This window comes from Nuphar pumila, chromosome 17 (genome assembly GCF_984573655.1).
Source record: "Nuphar pumila chromosome 17, dmNupPumi1.hap1.1, whole genome shotgun sequence".
Taxonomy (NCBI): Eukaryota; Viridiplantae; Streptophyta; class Magnoliopsida; order Nymphaeales; family Nymphaeaceae; genus Nuphar; species Nuphar pumila.
In genome coordinates this window covers 14,200,337-14,220,980 of record NC_143265.1, presented here as the reverse complement: position 1 = coordinate 14,220,980, position 20,644 = coordinate 14,200,337, and the positions used below count along the sequence as shown (strand labels likewise).

Below are 20,644 nucleotides of genomic sequence, written 5' to 3'. Positions count from 1 at the left end.
CCACTGGGCTGAAGGTCTCATCATAATCTTGCCCGGCTTCTTGGGTGAACCCTTTTGCCACCAGTCTTGCCTTGTATCGTTCAATGGTTCCATCTGGCTTGTACTTTATTTTGTAGACCCATTTACATTCGACAACATTTTTGTCAGGTGGTCGGGGAACAACTTCCCAGGTTCCACATTCATGCAAGGCTTGCATTTCATCATTCATGACTTCTACCCATTTGATAGAAGTAGTTGCCTGACAGTACATAATAGGTTCATCTTCCTTATTGAGGGTTGTTAAAAACAGCTGAAAATCCAAGGAAAAGTTGTTGTAGCTTACCCACCTATCAATAGGATGTCGTATGCGATTTGATCTCCTAACTTCAAGGTCATGAGAGGGAGTAGGGTCGGTTGCTGAAACAGAATTTAGATGACTTGATGTTCTCGTTCTCTGTCTAGAATAGCAAATGCCTTTGTATCTGCCTGGTATGGATGATGATACTTCTTCCTCATTCTGTGATCTCGATGTCCCGGTGGTTTCAAACATTTCTTCTTCTTGCTGCACACAATCTGGAGGACAGACTTCATTGGAACTAGTAAAAAGTTCTGAATTCAGCCAAGGATAATAAACTTCAGTTGCGTTAGGGGACATGTCCATTGTGTCAACTCTGTGATCAAAATTTTGCTCATCAAAGACAACATTCCTTGAGATTCTGATGCGCCTGTTGCTTGAATCATAACACCTATATCCTTTGTAGTCGTCTGCATATCCCACAAATCTACACTTTTGAGCCTTGTCCTGAAATTTATTTCTCAAGGACCGATCAATGTGCACATAACAAACACATCCGAAAGCACGCAAATCATGATAATTAGGATGAGCTCCAAAAAGACAGTAATAAGGGGACTTATTTTCCAGAATAACCATAGGCAGTCTATTTATCACATGTACGGCAGAATGAAAAGCTTCTGTCCACAGATTGATGGGAAGATTACTGTCATGAAGCATACTCATGGCACTTTCAACGATATGCCTATGTTTTCGCTCAGCAATCCCATTTTGTTGAGGGGTGTGTGGACAGGACACCCTTCTTCCTATCCCATTATTTTGAAGAAAGGAAATAAAGTCACTAGAGCTGAACTCCCCACCTCCATCACATTGGAAAAATTGGATAGACTCAGAAAATTGAATTTTTACTAAGGAAAGAAAATTTCGAAACAAAAAGAAAACTTCCGACTTATTTTTTATGAAGTATATCCAGGTGTATCGAGAATAGCTATCAACAAAGATTAGGTAGTATCTGCTTCCAGATCCAGAGGCAACTGGGGCGGGCCCCCATACATCAGAACAAATTATCTCAAAAGGTTTTGAAGCTCTCTTATTAATGGAATGAAAAGGCAATACATGACTTTTGCATAAAAGACAACTGGAACACTTCTGACTGTTCTCATCCCCATTGAGACTTTCTTTTGGGATGAGATTATTCGAGACAAGTTTCTCAATAAAATGACTCCCACAATGTCCTAATCGACTATGCCATAAGAAGGGCTTATTACATTCAGAAATACTAAAAACATTTGCAGAATAGGAAGAACACGACTCTAATGAAGACTTCGAATCCAGATGAGCAGGGGGACGGAGTGACATGGAGCTTCTTCAAAGACATACATATTGCCTCGTCTCTTCCCTTCAGCGAATGTTTCCCTCGTGCGAAGGTCCTTGACCTGCACAGAGAAGGGAGTGAATTCAACTGAGGCATGATTATCATCAATAAGTTTGGAAACAGAGACAATATTTTTCTTGATGTTGGGAGCATGAAGAACATCAGAAAGTTCAAGGGTGGAATGTGACATGGGAATGACAGTTTTTCCAACATGAGAAACAGGATGGTGGGATCCATCGCCAGTGACAATTTTACTTTTGCCAAAATAAGGAATAGGGTTGGAGAGTTTACCTGCATCACCAGTCACGTGAGTTGCTGCCTCTGAGTCAACAAACCAAGCACCTTGATCATTCTGCTTCAATTTCAATTCTGACAAGGCGGATATCAACAGATCTTTAATCTCTCCACTGTCTCTGATATTGGTGAAATTTCTTTTGGGTTCTGTCTGTGAAGCCTTTCCTTTATTTTCTGGATTGTGCCAACAATTCGCCTTGATATGCCCCCTTTTGTTACAAATGAAGCAAGTGGGGATGGATCTTTGTCCCTGTGCATGAGTCATCATGTTCGGAGTGGGGAGCAAACCACGTCCTCCGTGTCCACTTCGCCCTTGCCCCCCTCGTCCTCTTCCTCGACCGTAAGTCACCCCTGTGGCAAGGACTTCTTGAGAATTTGTATGAACATGAGTTTCTTCAGAAAAAACCTTCAGAGTCATTTCGTACTGAATTAATTTAGCTCGTAACTCATCAAAGGTAGGAAGGGCAGGTAGGCACAATAGTGAAGTGACGATCATATGGTAGTCAGATCCCAATCCACTCAGAGTTTGTTGCACCATATCACTGTCACTTACCGCACATTCTATAACTGCAAGCTGGTCTGTGATAGTCTTCATCTTGTTCAGATATTCCATGATGGTCATGGAATTCTTTATTAACAACTGAAATTCTCTCTTGAGAAAAACCATCCTCGCCTGTGAAACCTGTGAATACGTCTGAACCAATCTTTCCCAGAGCTGCAGGGCTGTACAATTGTCGGGAATGGCAACAAGAACCTCTTGGGACAGGGTAGAGGTGATATATGCAACTACTGACTGATCTTTCCTTTCCCAGTTGAGATACTCCACGTTTTTAGCATACACAATTGAACTTACCCCTTTGTCATCTTTCTCTTCTCTCGTAACAAACTCTAGTGGTACTGGAGTGGTTCCATCCAGGTGGCCTAAGAGTCCTTGACTCCTTATAAAAGGGATGATTTGTCTCTTCCAGATCAAGAAGTTTGAGGTGTTAAGCTTTTCGGATACAAGCTGATTTAGAAAACTCGAAGAAATGCTCGATTGAGAGGAATGAGAATCCATGAAGAGAAAGGTACTGTTTTTTTTTTGCTGAGAAATTAACAACAGTCACAAAGTGAAATGCTCAATTTGTTGCCGAGAAGGGTACTGTTTTTTTTTTTTCTCTTTTTTTTTTTCTTTTTTTTCGGCTGTCACTTTTCACGAGATTGACGATCTGAGTCTATCAGATCCAAAAATTCCTTTCTTCCTTTTTATAAGGCTTATGTTGGAAGTAATAAAAATTGAACAAATAGCCGACTGTTTTTTTTTTTACTAAAAGGGACACGAGAATAGAAGGATAAAGTGGAGATAGAGGCGCTGATTATGAATGAAAGATGCCTCAGATCTGTATATATCAGACAAAAGGGAGGAGAACTGAATATTAACGATCTGACAAAAGGTCGACTTTAAGGACTCACGTTCACCAGAAAATCAGTTAGAGAAACGCAAATCCACAGAGAGGAGATTAGGGATTTCACGTTACCGTGATGAAATTAGGGATTTCACGTGAAACGTGAATCCACAGAGAGGAGATAAAAGGGGAGAATAGAGAGGAGATAAAGAGAAAATATAGATTTCACGTGGAACGTGAATCCACAGAGAGAGGAGATTTCACGTGGAACGTGAATCCACAGAGAGAGGGAAAAACACGAGAAATGAAGAACACGAGAGAGATAAAACCTCAAACCTCTAGTTCTGGCTGAACCCTTCTTTGAAGCCCCTTCGATCTTCGATCCTGGATCTCGACTCTGATACCATGTAAGTTTGAGAGTAACCTGCGAAAGAAGAAAAATAGAAGAACAGGGGTGCGGCTGTCACGATTTCAATAATGAAATCGTGACCTAAACATTATATTAATAAGTGTAAAATGAACAGTATGGGTCCGGGTCTGGTGTAATGTCCAGACCCGAAAGACCAAAAAATAAAACATACAGACTCGGTCCTGTACATACAATGGACCCGGGTCTAACTATCCAGACACAATGGACCCGGGTCTAAATGTCCATAATACAGTTTTTCATAATATGGCCCGGTTCTTCGCAGTTATGATAAGTCCATATAGTTCTCTTCTTGTTGTCATCATATTTAGACTTCTCATAGTAAGGTTTTGAAAAATGAGGTGGTTTATAAACATTTGTATTGGCAACCGGTTTTGAGACGGCCAACACATTTTCCTTTATCTCCTTAGATTTGGACATAGATCTTAATATTGTCTCCTTCATGCATACTTAGCCAAGACTTCATGTAAAGGAAAAGGTTTTTCCCTATGAATAATATTGACCCGAACTTGTTCAATTTCGGGTTTAAGACCTCTAAAAAATTGAAATTGTTCCTCAATCTTGTATTTCTTTCATTTTTTAGCATCATTAGGAGTCTCCTATATAGGCTCAAGTTTAGCCAATTGATCTCAAAGCCTTTTGAGGGTACTATAGCATTCCTTCACTATTTTATCACATTTTTTGCAACTATGTATTTTGTTTTTGAGGTCCCATTTGTGTGCTACATCTTTTTTGGTATATGTTTGTCTAATATATTTCCAAGCTTCATCGTCTCTTTCAAACTCAAGGATATTGGAGCAAGGCTCCTCACGTATACTACCCATAAAGAGGAAAAAAACCTTGGCATAGACTACTACTCACTCTTTATAGGCCTTTTTGTATTCAAGCATAGCCTTTTCTCTTTCAATTCCCTTAAGGCTTTCTTCTTTGGATTCACCATCGGTTCCAACAACCAATTTTGTGAGAATTGGTTGTAGTTCTAATGTGGATCCATCAACAAAATACAACAAATCTTTACCCATGAGGATCTTTTTCACTGCCACAACCCACATGTTGTAGTTTTTCTCATTTAATTTGATGGGAACAGCCGTTACAATTTTTTTATCGGCCATAGTGGAGGAAAGAAAAGAGATAATAAAGAGGAGAAGATAGCAAGAAAAAAGTGTTGAAGAAGTTTGATGGTGTGCTTCCTGAGGGTTCGAGCCAACGAACCAATGTTCCACCAATCCCACGATCCTCCTCTTTACGTACAATCTTTCACCCAAGAGCACTGAAAGCTCTGATACCATGTAATAAAACAAGTGCATAAATAGAATGCCACAAAGTAGCTAAAAAGATGCACACACAAGTACAAAAGCCTCTAATGGGCCAAATACAAAGAACCACTAAGGGCTAACACACAATCTCTCAAAAGAGATCAAGAACACAAGTAAAAACAGTAGGGCTTTATTCAAATATGCTTAGAAACAAGCATGGCATAATACAAAGGAGGGAGTGCCTTTAAATAGACACTCTCATACAACCCCAACAGCTAGATTTAGTTGGACCAGCTCCCAACAACACTTTTTACAACAGTCAAAAAATAAATAAAAATAAAATAAAATAAAATAAAATAAAATAAATCATCAGTCCCTAGTGGATTGACGCCTATTACAATGCTGAAATACCCTTGATGGGTATTTCTGTATACATACACAGAAAAGGATTTTTATATATATATATATATATATATATATATATATATATATATATATATATATATAATACATTTTATCATATACACCATACGCTTTAACATGTACAAATATTTAAAAAATAAGCTTTGACCCAATTAACTGCTCTGGTCCTACCGTCTGAACCTATACCTGAATCTGGACTAGTCTAGGCCATGTCCTACGAAACCGAAACTGAGTACCAGCATTTCAAAGTCCGATACAGGTCTGGATTTAGCTGGATCTGGCCCAGATACGACTTGTTGATGCCCTACATGCTCTAGTTAGTTGTGGTTATTGTTTTATTTTTTCTGATAGTGATTAGTTAGTCCCAACTACCAAGCATTAATAATCTCGTGTATGCTTTTAGGTGTTTAGATTGTAGAGGAAATATACTTCAGTAATTATTATGAGGTTTGGCACTTGTACAACATGCTTTATTACTTTAGCTAACAAACCTTCATATTTTACAGTTCATGCAAATGTCAAATCATTCTCCTTATGTTAGAAATTATTCTATACAAGGATATCCCATATACACTCCTTTTCCTGGTTATTGGAAATATGTTTTAGTAATTATTATGAGGTTTGGCACTTGTTACTCCACGCTTTTAACTTGTAACATACTTTATTACTTTCACTTAAGAAACCTTCATATGTTACAGTTCATGAAAATGTGGAATCATCCTCATTGTGTTAGAAATAATTCTATGCAAGGGTATCCCGAGTACATTCCTTTTCCTGCTTAATGGAAATATATTTTTTAGTAATTATTATGAGCTTTGCAATTGTTACTCCAAAGTTTTAACTTGTGACGTGCGTTATTACTTTCACTAACAAAGCTTCATATTTTTACAGTTCATGCAAATGTCTGATCATCCTCATTAAGTTAGAAATTATTCTATAGAAGGATATCCGACATACACTCCTTTTCCTGCCTCGTGGGTGTTCTAATTGTTAATAATTTTTGCCAAGAAACTGCTGGTTAAATAATGTTGTTGTTAGTTCCCTTCCTGAATAGGTAAACCCTACTTGAACCACAGCTATGCTTACAGATTAACGGGATTTACTTTTGACAGTGCTTAATTGGATCCTCCCTTTGATATAATAGCACGTCAAGAATTTGTTTAATCATCAAGTTGCTGCAGCTTCTGGGTGACAGATGCGATGGTTTGCTATATCAACAAGCTTGTATGATACATTGATGGGAAGATCGTCACCATAACTGATTTATCCTAAACAGAAAAATTATGAGATGGTTGTATACATTTAATGGTGAACACCCTGTGCTTCTGAAATATCCCTCTTTAGTCAGAGTTTTTGGAAAGGCTCTGCCGTGGCCAGAGATTATTGCTGATGTATATAACTGGTGTCAAGGATCATGTGTAAATGCCAAATAGAAATAGTGAAAACAAGAAACTACAGTGGTTCCATGATAAAAATCATATTCAGGGTTCAGAATGTTTTACTTGTACTTTTGATTGTTGTGTATAGATGATTGTGGTGAATACAGATTTATTTGCGTACAAATGGTTGTGTAAATCAAGTTTGGAAAGAAAAGCAGTTTTTCCTCTGCGGCTGTGACGTGTTGGGTTTATGACGGGCACCTGACCAACCCATACCTCATAATCGGGAATGGGCATAAAAATGCTGACTCAGATCCATGCCTGCAGGGACAGAGCACCTGTCATTGTCTCAACTGTGCTACCAAAGGCTCTGGGGAAGTAGGAATCTCCTTCTGGCCTTCCAGCACCAGGCAGGTGTCCGGACGATTATTCAGGTTGACCTGATTCCAACCCTGCTAACATTTGGGTCAGGTTTGAGCAGGACTGATAAACCAGCTGAATGAGTCAAGCTTGAAGTAGGCTCATTCTTGTGGTGAGCCGAGGTGGATTCGACCTCATAATGAGCCCAGGCTAAACGAGCCAAGCTTGAGTTGGGTTTTTTACAGAAAACAGAATTGTGCTAGGGCTGGAAGTATTACAGTGGAATACATTGTTTCATAGCTTAAATAAGTATAGATTTTATCTCGAGACCTATTGCTTGCAAGCCAAATACTTCAATTATTGATTCTATACTATTTTATATGATGTTAAATATATTTAAAATATATTCATTGCTAATCAACCGGCTTATACAAGCGAGCCAAGCAGAGCCGAATGCCAATTGTTCATGTTTGTCCTGCTAAGCTTATTTTACGATTTAGAAGGAGCTCTTTACAAGCCAAATACGATTTGAGCCACAAGCGGCTCAGCTTGTTTCCCAGTCTCAGGCTTGAGTTTGCTAGATATTTGATCCAACCAGACTTCTCATTTTCAACACATCGTTAAATTATAATGGTTAGGTGTGTATGTGTGTGCGCGCATGTGTGTATAAACCAGACATACTTACGTAAAACAACAGTGTTTTATAGGAAAATTATACATGCATTTTCTAACTTTCCTATCTGGTGGTGGTGCCCCCTGACCCACAATCACCAGCCGCACATTGGCAGACCTCTAATTGGTAAAATCTTTGAGGTAAAGTGAAGCGTATGTATGTTAAGGTTATTTAAGTCAAAACCCCAATGACACTAGTACACCCAGCTTCGAACTTGGGCAAAAAATGCCTCTCGTAGGTTTTAACTCGTGACATCCCATCAACTTGATGACATTCTTGTGGGCAAAGGCCTCATTTGGATAGCAACCAAACCAATTTGAAAACCCGATTTTGGATGTCAAACTGGGTTTAGCAACAAAACTTCGTTTGGGGCATCCAAAACACCTCCTATGTGGATTTTCCAACAAGTTTATCGTTGGGGAGGGGTGGTGGGGAAAGTTTTCCCCAACCTCTACTGCCCCCCTTCTCTATCCTGCGTTTTGACTACCTTCTTCCACCTTAACTTGGTCTCTGCCCATTTTTAGTCGGCCACCGGACAGAAAATGTCCTCTTCGTACCACTAAATAAACACAGTAGTTGTTGGCTCTTTTCTAACTAGTGATTGGGCCTAAAAATGTTGGCGCTTTTCTAACTAGTGAATTGCCTAAAATGGCTGGAAATGTGATTTTTTTTAGTTTTCATAGTTAGTTAGCCATTTCCTAGTCAACTGGCCAGTCAAGAAAATGAGAAAAAGATTACACATTTTTTGCTATTTTCTAGCTAGTCGCGGACTGGTACCACCCTCATTAGGTGGTTCCAGTCGTACCATTTTCCTGAGCCGGTGGCTAGGTGGAAAATGACCCCCTATGTTTAAATTTTCTTATCAATTTTCTTGGCCAACCCATTTTCTAGCAAGCCATTGGTTGGAAAAATAGCCAGCTATGTTTGAATTTTTTTTATGTTTTCTATTTCATTTTTGGGTTGGCCAACCACCAAGAAATGGCCAGGCCACCACTTTTCTTTAAAATAAAAGTATATTTTAGACAGTTCGACCAATTTCATGCCAGCCACATTCAAAAAATGGCTAGGTACTAACGACTCGGAATGGGTGGTAATAGCTGGCCGTTTTTTGAATGGTGACTGGCCGAAATATAGCCAGCCATCGTTTTTATTTAGTAATTTTGAGTTTTGAAAATAAAAACCTTGTTTTTCAGGTTTTGGGTAATCCAAGCAGCAATAAAACCTGGTTTTTGGAAAAATACTTTTTTAAGTTTTGGGTTTTAGGGACACAAGCAAACCTGGTTTTAGGCACACAAACAAACCTGGTTTTAGGCACACAAACAAACCTGGTTTCAATTTCTTTCATTCAAACAGGCCTTGGTTTTTCTTTTTCTTTTTTGTTTAATTTGTTCACATATTATAGAGAAACTGGCAATGGATGCCATCTTGCAAAATCTCTTGCTGCCAGTAGCTATCATTATAAATCATGGAATGTGGATGTCAATTTGGATAGGAGCCTAGATCCATCGCGGTAAGAGGTGGATATATCTACTAACTAAAACATTCTTATAATCCATCATTCATAAGATTTAAAATGTTAGAACAGCGTAAATTATGCTCCAAAACACTGATTCCCTGCGAGTACTTGGAACTGAAATTAGAATCATGCTGAAATTCCGTTTTAAGTGGGAGCATAGAAATGCCTTTTAAAAGGTTTTTGTTGAACTAAAGTTCAAAGATCATTTTCTCTCCAGTTTTTATGAGACAAAAAGTTGAATGTCTTCATGATTAACATAAATAAAGATTTTTTCAATGTCAAAAACTTAAGAAAAGGTACCAAAAACAATAATGAGTAGTCAAAAATTCCTATCAGTTCTATACAAAAACATGCTTTAAATTTACAAAAAATGAGTGTATTGTCCTTGTAAAATGACATGATTTCATAAATGCCTTACAATTTGCCCAAATCCCTCCAATGTCCACAATTTTGATTCTCAACTTTTTTAGGACATTTTTATCCTTGTACAAGTGAACCTGCCAATGTTCATGCAATAGATACATACACCGTCTAAAGCTCGCAACATCTCAATAATAAGGAGATTCACATAAACATTTTGCAGACTAGATGAAATTCGTATAAAAGAATTTGTGAACCTAGCCAAACTGAATCCCAAGAAGATTCACATATCAAATGTGTGCATCTTCTAAGGTTCGCAAGTCCTATGCAAACCTTCTCGAATTGAAAAGTTCTAGCTCGGCAAGTTCGCCCCATGCATTTGCGGTAGTTTTGATATTTGTGCAAACGCTATTTAACTAAAAACTCACTTAAAGTCAAGACGTATGTCTGGAAATATTTGTATGACATTTACAAATATTTATTGTAAATGTCCTTACTTTCGCATGTTTACTAACTGATTGTAGGATCACATTACACATTTGTGAACGTCATGACCTTCACACACATATTATGTAAAGCTCCATTAACTAAAAACTCATAAAAAGCTAACGTGTACGTCCTCAAATGTGTGTCCTAACTTTCACAAACATGTGTTGTGAACCTCTTTACCATCGCATGTTTTCTGATTGTAGGTTTGTGTTACACATTTGTACACGTTCGGACCTTCGTGCACACAACTTGCAAACCTCTTTTAACTAAAATCACATTATGTCAGAATGTATGCCCACAAATATCAAACATTCGCAAAAGTCCCACATTTGCAAGTGTTATATGCAAGACTCTTGTTAATGCAAAACAAATATAATTAAGATGTGGATGTCCTTACCTCCGCATGCGAATGTCCACATATTTGTAGAAGTCCTACTGACATTCGTGAGAAGACTCGCAAACATCCTCTGTATATGTGAAACTTCTGACCTTAGTTGCAGACATTCCAAACATTTTCATATTTAACATGAGATTCACAAATATTCTCATGACATTTCTATGAATCTCCTCATCCTCGCATGTAATGTTTGAGAACCTTCATACGGGCATTAAATGTGACGCTTCGTATGTATCAAAGCATTGTTTAGCATATGATGATCATTTTTTCATAAAATTAGGGTTCTTAGCAAGGGTTTTGTGGTCCTCAACCTATTTACCCCGACAAGTTTTTACAATGATGTGCCAATTTTCTCTATCGCGCTGCAACACATCAAGCAAGTTTTTGAGCATCCGACACATCATCAATGACTAGATATTCAGAAAAGCACAAGTTTCACTCATTGTAATTGTTGAATCAGTTATTTTCTAGAACAGTAGCATGAATCAATTATTTTGTAAAACAATGGCATGGTTTATAAATTATTTTTTAATATTCAATAGCCTATTATATTTTTTTTGTTTAATTCAATTTCATGTGAGTCTCCTCTGTCTGCTTTTGAGTTGGCCATCACCTTGAAAGATATGGCATGCATCATAGGGAGTCAATAAATACGGTTTAGAAATTTCAAGTATGAATGTGGAGTTTTATTAGGAGCAATTGAGGGTGCATTTGAAGGTGATAGGTTGAAATTACTATGGTTGAGAAGGACATATGACAACAACAAAACGATGGGACTGAAGGGAAAGATACATTGTGTGGGAGGAAAGGTCTGTCTTAGGCCAGAGAGGGAGTTAAAAACATTCTTACTCTATTTCTTTGGCACTTGTGTGTTCATCGACACTGGTGAAAAAATGGTCAATGCATCATTTGTGCTTGTGCAAGACCTAGATCATATCGATGAATTTGCATGGGTTCAACTTCACTTTCACACCAATATGCAAGTCTGAGTCAAGAGAAGTATGAAAGAAAAAACTTAGCCGACATACTAGTTTTGTTGGAGGTACGAAAATCGATTCATTGATTTAATTTTATTTATATGAAAACATGAATTTGTGATCCTTGATATATTAATCTGTGTATTAATTCGTGTATTGATCATTGCAAGTTTGGATATAGAAGACCCCTTAGACATGACCCAAATGCATGAGTTTTCACATATGACTATATAAAGCAGGTTACATAAGGAAGAGAACGAAGAGGAAGAGGAAGAGGAAGAAAAAGAGGGGATGGATGGAAGAGGGAAGGCTCATCTCGTAGGAAGGGCCCTTTGGAGTGCAAAATTGAGTGTGCTAGCAAAAGCACAAGTAAGTATATGTGAAGCAAGTGATTCTAGATTTTATAAATAATGCAATATACTGAATGTAACTTCATTATGTAGGTAGTGTAATGCCTCTATAGAGAAGATGGAGATAATTACATGGATGTGGTTGTCCATGACATGGAGCTCACGCAAAAGGACATTTGGCTGCACAACATAAATGAAGTTGAACATTAAATTATGAGCCAAGTGGTCCGACAATTTGGCTATAGTCAGCTACAACCCGGTCACCCTCTCTGTGCGAGCAAAAGTGTTTCATGTTGTTTGAAGGATCGTTTGAATAATTAGCCTACAATGTTCTTAAATGAGCTGTAAAATTGGTATGATGGTGGCGATGACATTACATACTATTTTGTTATACGTGTTCGCCAGGAGAACGTAGATGCTTACAACCAACAATTGCCTAGCAGTTCCAGAACCAAGAGGGATAGTAAGATGGTAATGCACTTTATTATTCATAATTTTAATATCAAATTTATATATACTTTGATTACTACACACTTTGATATTTGTAATTTTAGTATCAAACTTATATATATACTTTGATTACAAATGCAAATTACATACTTTGATTACCTTTTATACTTTGATATTCAAAATTTAGTTTGAAACTTATATATATATACTTTAATTACAAATGCAAGAATGAAAGCAAATTGGGGTTAGAAGTCGGAAGCATAGAAGGACTTCAAGTGGAGTGGATGCAAAGGCAAAATTAGTAGTTGCAAAAGCTGAAATCCATCAACTGCATGAATTGCTTGTAACAAAGGAGAAACTTCTACAGGCTTGGGAAGAGTAGCTCACTACAAAAAATAATCTTCTACAAGCATAGGCAGAGCTGCTCTCTATGAAGGATAAGGAGATTCAGAACATGAGAGCATGAGTGCAAGATGTGCAACATCCACAAGAGTTGCAACCCTTAGATTTCTCGATTATCTAGTCCTTAAAAAACATGAAATATTGTATGGATACTTGTATAATGTTGTAATTATTTGTATATACTTTCTTTGTAATGTTATATAGATCCTTGAATCAATTAGCAGGTTTATACTTTGTTTCAATGTATATATTATGAATATGTGGATGTATATATTGTATTTGAAGGAATGTATGTATTGGAGGTTTATACTATGCTTGAATGAATATTTTTATATATTGTGTTTGAATATACAGATGCATATATTGTGTTTGAAAGTATATATATTGGCAGATATTTGTAAAAAAAAATTTATTGTTTATGGATGTATATATACTAGTTTTTATATTATGTTTGAATGCATGGATGTATTGGCAGTTTGCAAATGGTAGTTGTTAGAGTACAAGTATTTTATACTGTGTTTGAATGTCTGAATGTTTGGATGTATTGACAATTTTTATGAAAACAACAAGTTTTTATATTGTGTTTGAATAATAACATTCGCACATCAGAGTTTGCAAACATCATAAGATTTACACATTTTGATATTTAATATATCATTAGATGATGTTCGCACACACTGACATGTGAACATTAAGACATTTACACACTCTGATATTAACATTCGAATTGGATGATGTTTGCACATCAGAGTGTGCAAACAACAAGTCATTTGCAACAACAAGATTAATCTATCATTAGATGATGTTTGCACATATTGACATGCGAACATCATCTAATTAGAAGGTTAATCAATTGTGTGAATGTCCCGATGTTCACATACTATGATGTGTGAACATCATCTAATTATAAGGTTAATCAACTGCGTAAAGGTAAGGACATTTGCAACATATATTTGCGAAGTTTGAACATACATTTGCAAACGTAGGTCTTAACATTAAGTGAGTTTTTAGTTAAAAGAGGTTTGCATGAAATCAACTGTGTGAAGGTCATGACATCCATAATTGTGTGATGTGAACCTATCAAGTCATTAATAAACACAGATTTGCAAAGTTAGGGACTTGCAATATATGTTTGCAAACTTCAAACACACATTTGCGGACGTCATCTTGACCTTAAGCAAGTTTTTAGTTAAAGGAGGTTCACATGAAATCAATTGCACAAAGGTCGTAGTGTCCATAATTGTGTGACCCAAACCTATCGAGCTCATTAATCAACACAAATTTGCAAAGTTTGAGACTTTTGCAACATATGTTTGTGAAGTTCAGACACACATTTGTGAGCGTACGTCTTGACCTTAAGCAAGTTTTTAGTTAGAAGAGGTTTGCATGACTTCTGCATAAATGTCTTGATGTTTACACACTCTAATATGTGAATATCATCTAATTGAAAGGATAATGACATTCATGAATGTTTGAAAGTTTGCGCAATTCATTAACCTTCCAATTGGATGATGTTCCTACATGAATGTCTTGAGGTTCACATACTGAGATATGCGAACACCATCAAATTGTGAAGTTAAGTTACAACACAAATGTCATGACTTCGCAGAATCTGATGTATGAACATCATTCAAAACCTTCCAATAAATCAATATATTCAGACACAATATAAAATATTATGTTTTTATTATTTACATCATTTAAAGCATGTTATTTACATAAAATATCATGTTTGAGTAAAAAAATATAGTATAAACCTTTCAACTCATTCTTTAAAATATATCCATATATTCATACATTAAAAAAATTAAGCCAATACATTCAAGTAACTTCCAATAATCATAAAGAAGCAACAACATCATAACAATACAAGCAACTTCCAATAAATTCGTACATAGCAATCATAGTATAAAGAAGGTAATGTATTTACAAAATATTTGATGTTTCTTTAGGAATTAAAGTACACAAAAATTCAATTTAGAAAGTTTCATATTTCTTCAATAGTAGTTTCTTCATTGTAAGCCTCTGACTTGTCCTACTCTGCTTTTTTTTTGGGGGGCTTGTGGAGGCACTGTCATGGTTGGCTTTGTTTTTTTTTTTTGGCCTATGGCTTCATTGTCCTGGTTACCTTTATATTCTTTTTTGCCTCTTCTTGCTTTTCAGTCCCTCATAGTATCTGACCATGGACACCCTTGCGTAAGCAAAAAACTAATTAGCTTACGTTCTAAACACCCAACAAAACTATACATGATAGTGTGCATGCATGAATTTGAGTTTATTCCCCTTGCCAAAGTATTTCATGTATATTAGGACAAACACACCACAATTATATATGTAACAATTGCATTGTCAAAAACATGTACACGTACATATTGATTTAACATGTACATTGCATGGAATAGACTTGCCAATCAGAATAACTCTTGTAGCCAAACTGCTCTACAAAATAATAAACCTAAAACCCAACATTAATCTTACCTAATATGAGGGCAAACAAAAAATATTATTGTATAAATTAACAGTTCATAGTAGATTTGCGACGTCCTTGTCTGCATTCGTTGTGGTCTCAGTAGAATTGTACAACCTGAACTCCTTCATGTTCATCTCTCAAAGAACCCATTATTGATTGCTCTAGTTAAGAAGAATTAAGATTAAGAATATAAATTAGGTTGAAGACATAAGCACACATCATGTGTAATATAAATGTAAATGTAAGTATGCAATATAACAGAGAACCAATATACTATGATTGATACCTTGTCACATTATGTAAACATAACGCCTCAAGATTTTTAAACTCTTGGAAACATGTAAAAATTTAAATTGTTTTCTTTTATTGAAAAATCGTTAGCAGAAGCCTTTCTAACTTGAGTTTAAAACCTCAAGCAGGTTACATATATGAATCAACAACGTAATTAAGGTTAGTGAGTTCCAAACCATTCAAAAGAATCATTCCTTAAAATTGAATAGAGTTTGATACTTAAGAATGAAAATGTTGTAAATAAAATCCTAAGTCAAGCCCTGGATACTTTAGAAGCTCTGGTTCTCAACATTGTCACCACAAATCATCATCCACTATTTCACTCATCATCGTTCTTTACCTATAATCACCTGTATGCCCATAAAACGGGTCAGACTTGTGTTAGCCCGGTATGTTAACATCGAGTCATAGGTAATCACATAACATTAAATGTATATTCACCCACATTGATATCATATTATCTTCATAAAGCTATTCAGCAGGATAAATATGAAGTTTATAATTTCTAAAAGCAATAAAACTTGCTATCTCATTAAAACATATTTTCATATATGACTCATGCAAAGCTCATGGATATTCATCATTCAAAAACATGCTCATCATCAGGATTTATTCACTTGGATTAACCTTCATATTTTCAATACAAATTGTGTGAATAAGAAGGTATTTGTTTTAATATTTATTCTTTGTGGGTACGCACAAAGCCACTAACTATTTTAGACCAAGATCACTCGGGGATTTATTATGCCATGTACTTTAATAATCTGAGTGACTAGCTGAAATTGTTTCAAAGAGGATGGTATCATGACCAAGAGAACTCCCTAGAGGCCACTAACCACCAATTCGGATGCATCTTGGACTTATTGCAAAAGTTAGGGATCTATCACCTAAGACATGTCAATAGTTATGGTCTCCCTAGGACGCTTTGCTTCAAAAGACATAACATATGTCACTTGAGATTGTACCTCCTACTCTCTCCACGATAGGTCCACTGTGAATGGGTATAAGGGTTATCTTTTAGTAGGACTAATCATTTCATGTGCCTCATACCAGTAGGCAATTCTAAGGTTCAATAATCCAAGTACATATTCAAGATAATCACTACAGTCATATGTACCCAATTCATTCAATATTACTTTGCATATATGAGCACTACACTGGTAAAGTGGAGCCAACATCTTTAAGTGTGTCTGGGTATAGTTCATTCAACATATGGTGTCTTTTTAGCATGCCATGGATTCTCATCGACCCACCACTAATTGTACAAGCATGCCTTGATGCCTTACAGTACAACATCTTTAATTCATATGCCACACACATAAATATTCCCAATGGCACCATCAAGGTTCCTTGAACCACACGCTCGCCTAGGAGCCATAACATTTCACGCATGCATGTTATTCAACATAATTATTTGGCATTTCAATACATTAGCATAGCTATTATGGTGTCGTAAACCCCAACTCTATCATTGAGCACAACAATCATTGCATGCATACATCAATTATATCATGTGACATTTCAACATTATATAAAAGCATAATTATCACTTGCATTCACAATACATTATGCTTACATGAAATATCACATTTTATCAAGTATTCTAGTTTTTTCTCAAAAGTCAACATATATGCATTTGAAAATCAATAGGGGTATTTTAGGAAATTACCATAGTCAATTCTGGTAGTTATAATAAATGATACCCGAACATTGGGATAAGCCACATTTTTTATATGCACATCCAGAAGTCAATATATGTGCCACCATAATCCACGCAATTGAAATCTTGCAAATTATGCAGTCAACACATTTCAAGGGTGTATTTCAAGATTGTGTATGCATCAAAGTCCATATTTCGGATCATCTAAAGCATTGAAACATGCATAGATATGGTTTCGTAAAATATTCAATGTGAATGTATTTTTCTTTAGAAATTAACACGTGAACATGCAAACATATATTTTTCCTCAAAAACTAACATAGACAAAATATAATTTATCTTAGAAATAACAATTGTGAACAAATAAGATATTTTTTTCTCAAAAAAGAACATAGGCGAACATATGATATATTTTTCTTAAACAATAACACTTGCGAGCATATATTATATTTTTCCTCCAAAATTTGAACATGCAAGCTATAACATAATATATATATTCACATACATTATACATATTTTATGTATGAAAATGTATGATATTTTATATTACATAATTAATAAGCATATGCCATAAAGATGCACATCCCTTTCGTACCTTTCATATATAGAATAAATTAATAATTTAGTATTATATCATCACCATGTATCCTAGGAACCTTACATCGATCTTCGTGTAGTAATTATGTGGGAAGTGAGGATGTGTGTGTCCTGATCTTGTGTTGATAATTAGGCTAGCGAACCAAAGTGGTTTGAAGAGACTCTGAGAGATGAAGTACGACGGGTCGGTTCGTGGAAAATTTTAGGGCGGTTTCGTTTGGGCTGAGTCTCATTTCTGTGAAAGGCAACCAGACCTGGCTAACAGAGGCGTCACAATAGGTTGTTGGAAACATCCCACTGCGGTGGTGGTGGCGCAAAAGAGGGTGCAGCTGAGTCAAGTGGAAGCTCAGGTGGCATAACTGAACTAGGCTGGGTGGTAATTTGGGTGGAGGTCCTGCCCAAACCGAGCTGGATTTGATGGTGGGCTAGGCTCGGTGGAGGCATGCTTCAAACTTGTTTCAACTCTGCTTTTGACAAAATAACCACCGTTCTCTTCGAAATTTTGATGTGAACACAACCATATACTCAAATGTCATAAAATAGGTCTTTAAAATATTTATTGTATTGATGTCATAAAAATAAAAAATACCAAAAATGTCAGATGTTACATTAAAAGTATGCCACAAGTTATGCTTCTCCAAGAAAGCACAAACCCTAAATCTCCCATCAGGATTGTCAATAATTTATTGTAAACAATAATTAAGCAGTTAGTTTCTGTGAGTCGGGAGAAAAACAGGACTATCGCTTTCGAGACTCACCAAGAACCACGTGTTAAGGCAAATGATCTTTGGTAATTCATTTCCTACTGCCTCATCCTGTATATGGATGTGTTCAATTCTGATTATAAATCTTATTAGATGCTATATAATCAGTATTTATGATACATTCATGTTAGATTTAAATCATTCTACATACAAACCTGTGTAAACCTACTAACACTAACATCATTGTTCAACAATGTATCCATGTCAAAATCATATTTGTGCTCTTATTGTTTTAGCTAGTTGTCATTCACATGTTTTCATGGCCAATTACAATTAAATATAAATACGTACATGTATTGTAAATTCTATAAATACACTTGTTTCTTTATACATTTTACCTCAATTTGTTGCATTTCTATAAATGGTGGTTTGATTATAGTCTTTCTTTTGTCATGTTTCTCTTTATGTGCTTTATCTATATTGCCAAAGACATAAGATATACATAGAAAATATAAGAGCAATAAATTCACCATCTCTCAATAAAGACATTGGAGAAGTTCATTAAAAAACTCTTGATAAATAAATAAAAATAATTTATTCAATAATTCTTAACAAATACACACGCAAATACATATACATTTAGCAACAAGAAGTACTCAAACATACTATTATGCATGATTTCGCATGTTGTAGCCAATCTTATCATATATATTGTACTTGTATGACACAACATCCTTTGATGTTGTTATCCGTCTCTTCACTTTAGGTCATCCTGAGTTACACGTCACCTTTAGTGGATAGACTGAAATATGAGTCAATGAAGGGTTGTGTGATATATTGTCTATTAATGGCAAAATTGAGAATATACGATATGCAACTATACATTAATCAACTTTGAAGTATTTGTTACAGTAATCTTCTAGTAGCTTGCCCTCATAAATAATACACGCAATTTCATATTCACATGGAATCACACTCACCTGCCAAAAGTTACAAGAGCATTGTCCCTTCTCAAGATCAATGTTGCAACTATGAGATCAGTCACGGGCCTTATACCAATGTCAGTGGCAATGTATGATAATGACATATAATTTTTGTGCATTTTTTAGTGCTTTTACATATTATTTTACCTCAGGCACAACAACAATTGACTTTTTTTGCCCAATATTGTTTCTTTTCTCAAATAGTGTCATCACCATGATACAAAGCCTCTCAAATAGAGGCACTAAGGGCTTGTCATGTATGGAAAGAATCCACAAACTGAAGCTCTCAGTTATATTAGATGTTAAATACCCATATATTTTTCTTGAAAAGTGAGATATAGCTCAAAACATTAGTTTCACATTAGTGACAATATATGCGGCTTGATCTTACTCCAAAAAAATTTAAAAAAAAATATGTAAACTATTGTCTTATGGTTGCTCAAGTTGTGCTCCACCAAATTGCACTGAGCGTTGCAACAAATTTTTTAGCAAAGTTTTCTATTAATTGCTTCATGCAATATCCAATATAACAATTACACCATATGTGGGGAGCAATATACAAGAACCCCATGTGCCTATATGATATAATTGTTAATTGACTTCTTGCTCTAAACTCATCGCAGTGTATGAGTTCTTGCTTCAGACACTCAAAAAACCATGTCCATAATTTCTTGGACTCCTTATCTGCAACTGCAAAGGCCATAAGAAATATCTTACTAGAAAGATCAATATTGTGCACCGATAACAATATATTCATGTATTTTTCTTTAAGTAATGTGTCATCTACCATAAAAATTGGAGAGCACCCTTTTAAAAAGTGATTAATGCATGGATATAAGGATAACAAAAATACTTAAATTGATCTTTCCTATCAGTCTCAATGACCCTTAGAGTTCATGGGTTTGTTTTCATCAAATAATTCAAATAGGCAGGAAGCATATTGAAGAATACTTCATATATACCAAATAACACTTTCTTCATGTGTTCTTGTCCATGCCATGTTTGTTTGTAATTAATCTCCACACCTTTCTTGCGATTGATGTCGTTAATAATTTTTCTTAGAGTCAACTTCGGGTTATCATGTAGGTGTTTACAAATAACACCTACAATCCACGCATAATGGACTTTTTTCACCCGAAGGTTGCCCAATGAACC

At 35.8% G+C, this 20,644-nt stretch overlaps 1 protein-coding gene across 4 annotated transcripts in view; it reads left to right on the top strand.

The window, feature by feature from the left end:
• LOC149811687 (uncharacterized) overlaps window positions 1-6,935 on the top strand; it is a 115,295-nt gene extending 108,360 nt beyond the window's left edge. For all 4 annotated transcript variants that reach the window (XM_089993823.1, XM_089993820.1, XM_089993821.1 and 1 more), the window contains one exon: window positions 6,544-6,935. The gene's annotated coding sequence lies outside the window, so the exon portion shown is untranslated. The remainder of the gene's footprint in view (window positions 1-6,543) is intronic.
• Window positions 6,936-20,644: the final 13,709 nt, after the last annotated feature.